The sequence below is a fragment of the Pteropus vampyrus genome, unplaced genomic scaffold (assembly GCF_000151845.1).
Source record: "Pteropus vampyrus isolate Shadow unplaced genomic scaffold, Pvam_2.0 Scaffold136, whole genome shotgun sequence".
Lineage (NCBI taxonomy): Eukaryota > Metazoa > Chordata > Mammalia > Chiroptera > Pteropodidae > Pteropus > Pteropus vampyrus.
The window spans coordinates 728392-735412 of NW_011888917.1; the positions used below are offsets into that span (position 1 = coordinate 728392).

At 32.4% G+C, this 7021-nt stretch overlaps 1 pseudogene; it reads left to right on the top strand.

Annotated features, from left to right (window-relative positions):
* Nucleotides 1-6635: 6635 nt before the first annotated feature.
* On the top strand, nucleotides 6636-6754 carry LOC111744529 (annotated as a pseudogene).
* The last annotated feature ends 267 nt before the right edge of the window (nucleotides 6755-7021 follow it).

Below are 7021 nucleotides of genomic sequence, written 5' to 3' on the forward strand. Positions count from 1 at the left end.
CTGAGTAGTAGATATCTGAAGTCAGAAGACTGAATTCAAATTCCAGCTATGGAATTTACTGTAATGTCAGTTGTTGCTATTTAAGAAATAACCTCAGAAGCTCTTTGTCCTACAACAACAATTTTTTATATAGCTCCCAGGTCTTTGAGTTCCTAATATTTAACCAATTTTACCAGATTATACATATTCAAATGGGCTGGGCTCCAGACTGCAGGTGGGTTCATAACCTCCCACATCTCTCTTTCTGAGAAAAATGACTCCCTGGACACTCTCTGTTCATGGCCTGGAAATAAGCCCAAGGGGAAAATGGTAACCTAGATGCTTTTTAACACCTCAGCTGGAAACTAGCATACTCTCACTTACACATGCACCCCATTGGCTAAAGCAAGTCACATGGCAAAACCAATATCAATGGGGTAGGCAAATCTACTCTGACCTCAAAGAGACACTGCACTAAAAAGTAAAAGGCCAAAATAAAAGGCCAAAGTTTGTCCAGGTGTGATTTTGCTATAATGAAAAGTGAAGAATTGGTAGCAGTAATTCAATTTACCATATAATATGTGATCTTTGTTTTCTCTATAAAATATTATCTGCCCTACCTTCTTCATATTATTGATGATACCTTTTATTAAAAAAAAACAAAAAAACAAAAAAATCGCTCATTGCACACAAATTGTTGCATGCCAAAAATTTTAAGTGCTCAACACACACAAAATTTATAAAACACTGCCAAATCTGTTAGCTGAATGAGGCATATTTTATTAGATAGGGCAGTCTATGCCAAGCTCAGGTAATAATAGACCCCCAAATGTTAGCGATTCATACAATAACATTTTACTTCTAGTATACATGGAATATATTTTAGATTGGAATTTTTTCTTGGTGACTGTTAAGCAGTAATCAAGTAAACCAGGCTATTAGCATCTTATGTCATCATCTCTTACGTGTCCTTCCCTATTGTCACAAAAGTGAAAGATAATGTGAAAGTTTTTGCAAGGAGTTTCATTTCTAGGCCTGAGAATGGTGCACATCACATGTTCTTACACTTAAGAAGCTGGTCACATGACCATTATCTAGTCACACGATCCCAAACCAACTACAACAGTTTGGAAAACACTTTCAAAAAGAAGTGTTGGGGTTATCGAACATCTAGGTATTCTATGACATAATTCTCCTTTCCATTCAACAAATACCTACCACTTTTCTTTTGACATTTAGAACACACTCTTTTTCCCACTAAAGGGACAACGCGAAATCCCATCTAGTTATTGCATGCAATTCAAAGTTCATGATCTTTAAGTCATACAATGCCCTATCCTTGGAGTCCTGATGATCTCCTAGAAGTCTCAGTGGTCATGCTCTTGATCACAAAGTTATGTGATTGCAGACTCATACATTCACTATTTGTAAATTATGGACTGTCTAAAGCAATGTGAGTCAAAGAGAGTAACCAGAATAAATACTCCCATTTGGAAAGGCAAATGAGTCAACTCTATAGTCATCAGTCTCTAGTGATTGGAAAACACCATTAAACTGATATCGTACAATTTATCCTACCCTAGAAGTGCCAGGAGTTCTCTGATTTTTGATTATCTCTTAATGTGCTCTGTGGAAGAAAATATCTAGTCAATGGTTTTCCTTGACTCCTGGCTCCACACTCTGAAAGGTTCTTCCTAGTTCATTATTTACTTTGTTATATAATATATAAAATAGTTCTGAAAGAATATTACTTATGCAGACCCTTAGAGTTTTCAAAACATGTGTATTGCTCATGAAGCTTGAGGTCTTAAGAATTGTTTTAAGTCTTAAAATGTCTTAATTTTTCTATGGTCCTAATTTCCCTCAAAACTTAGTAGACTTTACATTTATTTGCTTCTGATCTGTTCTGCACTTAAAGTTTTTAAGAGGCGTAATTCTCAAATCCACTTATCTTTTTCTACTTTCTCATTCACATCTCTGTCTCGTTCAATGTAGTGGTGGCTGTCTTGAAGCTTTCAGACTTGAGTAGAAAGGCTATAACTTAATCTGATATTGTCCCTTGATTCCATTGAAAATTTTTACAGGGGTTTTGCTAAAAGACATATTTCTTAATTTCCTACTATTTGGGATCAAGAAGTAATTGGCTTCCCCAACAATGTAAAGCCCCCAAACTCTGTATTTTGCTATTCATTTTTCTCACAATCTTTTAAAATCTTCCTAAAGCTAATTTTTTTCTTATAATTCCTTATCTATTTAAATCAATAATAACAAACTGTACTAAATAATGATTTTTAACTTTTTTCTCTAGACCCACAGCGTAATAGGCCCACAGTCTGCTTTCAATGTATTTTGCCGCTACATAACACAATTCACCAGCTTTCTAGCTTCCAATTCTAGTTTTTTCTTTGTCCATTCTCTGATTTCTAAGCTTACAATTTTTTTCTTGTAATTTAATAGCAACACTTCAAATTACAATATCTTTATTAGTTAGTATAGCCTAGACTAGGATGCATTAACGTAAATTATACAACTAGTGGCTTAACTCAACAATATTATCTTTTCTTATCCATTCCAATATGTTCCAGAGATTCTCTTGGATGTTTCCTTCCAAAAAATGACTCAAAAACCTAGGCTATTTCTCGATTTACTGTCACTATCTTTAATATAACTGTCCTGGTCATCATTGAAGAATAAGAAATTGTGAAGGCTCACAGACCAAGCCTTATAACCTAGGTATACAACACCCTCTACTTACATTGCTTTAGACAGAACCCAGTTATATGAATCTTTTTTAACAAAGTACTGCAAGTGAAGATGGGATTATAATCTTTCTATAGATACAGAAAGATGAAACAAGTTTGTTGAGCATCTTGCCAGTTTTTCATACACACACATACACATGCCTATGCCCACATACAACACTACACTTACAAAACCCTAACACTAAATGATTTGAGGCTAGCATGAGGATTAAAGAATGATAAATATATACTTAATGTATGTTCAAACAATTTTATTAGGCTATTTATGGTTTTTGATGATAGTCAATAATATTTATTTGAGAAATATTAACATATACCCAATAAATCCAGTTTTTACACAAAATTAAATGAAATACTTGTATACCTGTACAACCCTAGCCATTTGAATTTAAAAGTATCCTTATGAGATTAAAAATAGTCATATTTAATATAAAGCATATGATTCATGGGCAAATCTAATGGGCATTAGTAGTCGCCAGATCAGAACTATAAAAACAATGAATCAAATCTTTCTTTAATTTAAATTTAAGTAAATATAGCCTCTTATGGCTATTGTTGCTAATATAATAGAAATAATTTAAATCAAGAAAAAAAGGAAAATGTCCTATCAGAATGATTTAGTGTATTATTTTTGTTGAATATTCACTATGCTCTATTTAATATAAGAAATAATATGCAAGGTCAAATGATAATTCCACCAATCATTATACAATATTTTACAAGTAAACAAAACACTATAACTGCAGTGACAAAGCTAACAAAAGTAAACTAATTTCACAATGGTTATGGGAATGATCAGGAATTAAATTCTTCAGGTACTGTATTCAAGAATGTTGACTCATTTATTCATTGAGTTTCCCATTTACTTAAAAACATTCACTGTATTCTTATGAATGCTAAGCACTGTTCCAGGCACGAATTTATATTAGAAAATTTATCTACGAAATATCAGAAAAGAAAAATTAAGAGAGCAGCAGGATGAACTTCTTGGTTCATATGCATATTTTTTAATTTTTGTGATTATGAACAGTAGCTATCCTAGTAGAGTATAAAATAAAATCAATGCACTGGGAATCAGAACACTCTTCCACATCTTTACCTCATTATTTACTAGCCTTACAACCTTGGACAAGTAACAAAATCTTTCATAATTACTAGCCAGTGACTGGCTTTGGATAATGGAGGAAGTAATTGTTTTTTCTATACATAACAGAGTAAGTGGTTCTGAAAATTAAATGAAATAATGTATGTAATAGTGGTTTAAAACTGAATTGTTATACAATTCTAAGTTATTATTATTATTTCTAAAATCACTTTGATTAATAGATTATATTTCAAGTGAAGTTTTTCTCTTCCAATGATCATTTTTGTATTTGTTTTTGTTTTTAATACTTGCAATTTAGGCTATAAAATAGCTATTATTCCTAAACTTTTCTCTCTTTATTCTATTTCTCCTGGTATGGTATTCCAACAAGCTATCCCAACATGCAAAATCATTTATAATCCTTACTTAAGGAAGACAGGCACTATAATAAAAATGTATAAAAAATGTATATGTAACAATCAGGATGAAAGATCTGAGTGATTTGTAGTAAAACCTGTCATCAGAAGTACTAAACACTGGGGAAAATGTAACATGTGCAAGAATCAATATTAAAACCTTACTTAGTACAGTTTAAGAGGGCAATAGTGACATTCAGCATGGCATTTTACATTTCACTAATGGATTAGAATGGCAATTTTCATTTTGAGCTCCTTAGCAACAAAATCCACATTATTCTGTAAAGTTGTCCATAAAACAATGTCGTACTATTAACATATTTCTCAAATTAGATTGAAATTCATAGAATGTGACTAATAAAGTGTTTCCCCCTATGTTTCATATATCCTTATTCATTTTGATAAGAAAAATTGAAGTTTGACTTAATTTTGGTTATAAAATCAGTAATGATAATAATCATGGGGTCTTTCCAAGTTTTGTCATAATTGAACAAGAGATAATGAATAATTGTTGAATGCAGATAAGAAATAACTTACGTTGGCATGATTGGTTTAAAAACTATCCAGCAGTTGAAATTTGTTTATTACTATAAATTCAACATGAGTGGTATAGTGAAATAATAAAAGATAGATAGAACATCTGGCAAAAATGAATATTTCCTTATTTTTAGATTGTGTGGTTTCAATGAAAAATAAATCCTGAAGAATATATCTGAAAACCATCATCTTAGTTATATCTAATAGAGGATTATGGGTTTCTATTTCTGCTCATCTTTTTAAATATATTTTTCCTGTTAGTACACGTGCTATATGTAACAAAAATATAGATGGTATATATATATCATATTTTATTCTATATCTATTGATTTTCTTCTATCTGGCAAAGAAATTCAATTACCAATATTTTATTAATAAAATTAAAATTACTTTTATTGTTCTTAATAAAATATTTCTAAGTTTCTATCATCTCTTTGAAAACCATGATACTGTTTGTGATTACCTTTAATGGCCATTCATCTCTCCAATACTTGTAAAAGGCCATGAAAATTGGTATGGCACACTAACATCACCCCAAGTAAGAGTTTGGCATTCAAAGTGTTTTTCCTGCTCATACTGGCCACTATTGTCATACTTGAAAGATAGTTCTTGTACGAAAAGAGGTGAAAGGCCCAAATGAAAAGCTGTCTGACTACACTTTTGTTAGCAGTTAAATGACAGGTACAGAGGTAGCAGCCAAATTTAAATCAATCATACTGAATCTAACATAGATTCTTCTGCATGAGAAAAGTCTACTAAAAATCTGGGATAAAGTGAAGTAAAAATATCACATGCTTTGAATAACACACACACACACACACACACACACACACACACACACAAGATATAGAGCGTGAATTATCTACACAGTGATCATTTTCCTTTCTTGTGTTATTCTACCTTATTTTCTTAGGTTCCACCAATATCGAACCCACATCTAACCTCTCCTTTTCTTGGTCTGCATAGAGAAATGTAACTCGTTACATTACTGAGCATGCGTAGTATCTTTCAGGTGTCAAAGTTTCTTGTATGAACCTGATAATTGCCACATTCCTGCCCCCCTCACTTAATTCTCACTGGTGTTTTTATAAAACCTAAAAGCAATCCAGTGAATTAACAAGGAAAGACTACAGGGATTATTCCTATTTGTCCTGTACTTTGGATTGCCTAGATAATTTTCAGAAAAGACTCAGCTAGTCAGCCGTAAAGACATAGAACCTCAGGTGAAAGCCTGTTCTGCAACCTGGTCTGCATTGACCTGGAGCCAATTATTTCAACATCTGAATGACTGAGGTGGAAATCGAAGACATGAATAAATATCCTGTAGGATTACTATTAAGATTGAAGATAATATTTATAAGTCTTTCACTTAGTGCTGAGCACACAGGGAGATTCAGTGAAAAATGGCTACTATTATTAAAAAGAAACATATTAGAGACCCAAGTTTGATGATGATACTTAAAATCTTAAAATATTTTTAGGCTTAGAAAAAATAAAGACGTCATTTCATGTTTGAGTGCTTCTAGAGCACTAGACACATTGCAGAGCGAAATTAGAGGCTGTCCTTGATTTTCCGCTTACTGAAGTACTTGCTTCTTGCTATTGATTTCACAAGCATAGCAAAGCCCTTGGAAAGAAGAGTGTAGGTAACAATGGTTTAAAAATAAAATATAAGATTGCTTTTGAGAGTTTTGCTTGGATGCTAGCTCACAAAATATGTCAAAGATCATATGAAATTTATAATACATTTTTAAACTTCTCAAAGAGAGATGAAGTAATTAACAGTATGCAATACACTTGTCTATCCCTAAATTTATAAGAACAAAGACCCATCTTGTTATAAAACTAATATGTGTCGTCTATGGCCATGCCACCCTGATCAAGCCCGATCTGGTCTGATATCGGAAGCTAAGCAGGGTCGGATCTGGTTACTGCTTGAATGGGAGACCACCTAGGAAGACCAGGTGCTGTAGGCATAAAAAAATAAAAAATAAGAGATTGTAAGCCGACAAGGTCCTTGCAATCTGTGAGGTCAACCAAGAGTTGCCTCACCTAAAAAAAAAAAAAAAAAAAAAACACTAGTATGTGCAGTGCTTACTATGCCAGGCATTGTTCTAAGGACTTCACATAAATTACTTTATTTCATTTTGATGATCCTTTGAATTTTGTTTATTCCATATTTTAGCAATGGGTTCTGAGGATTGTAGAAAATAATTATGTAGAAATAATTATTGTAGAAAATA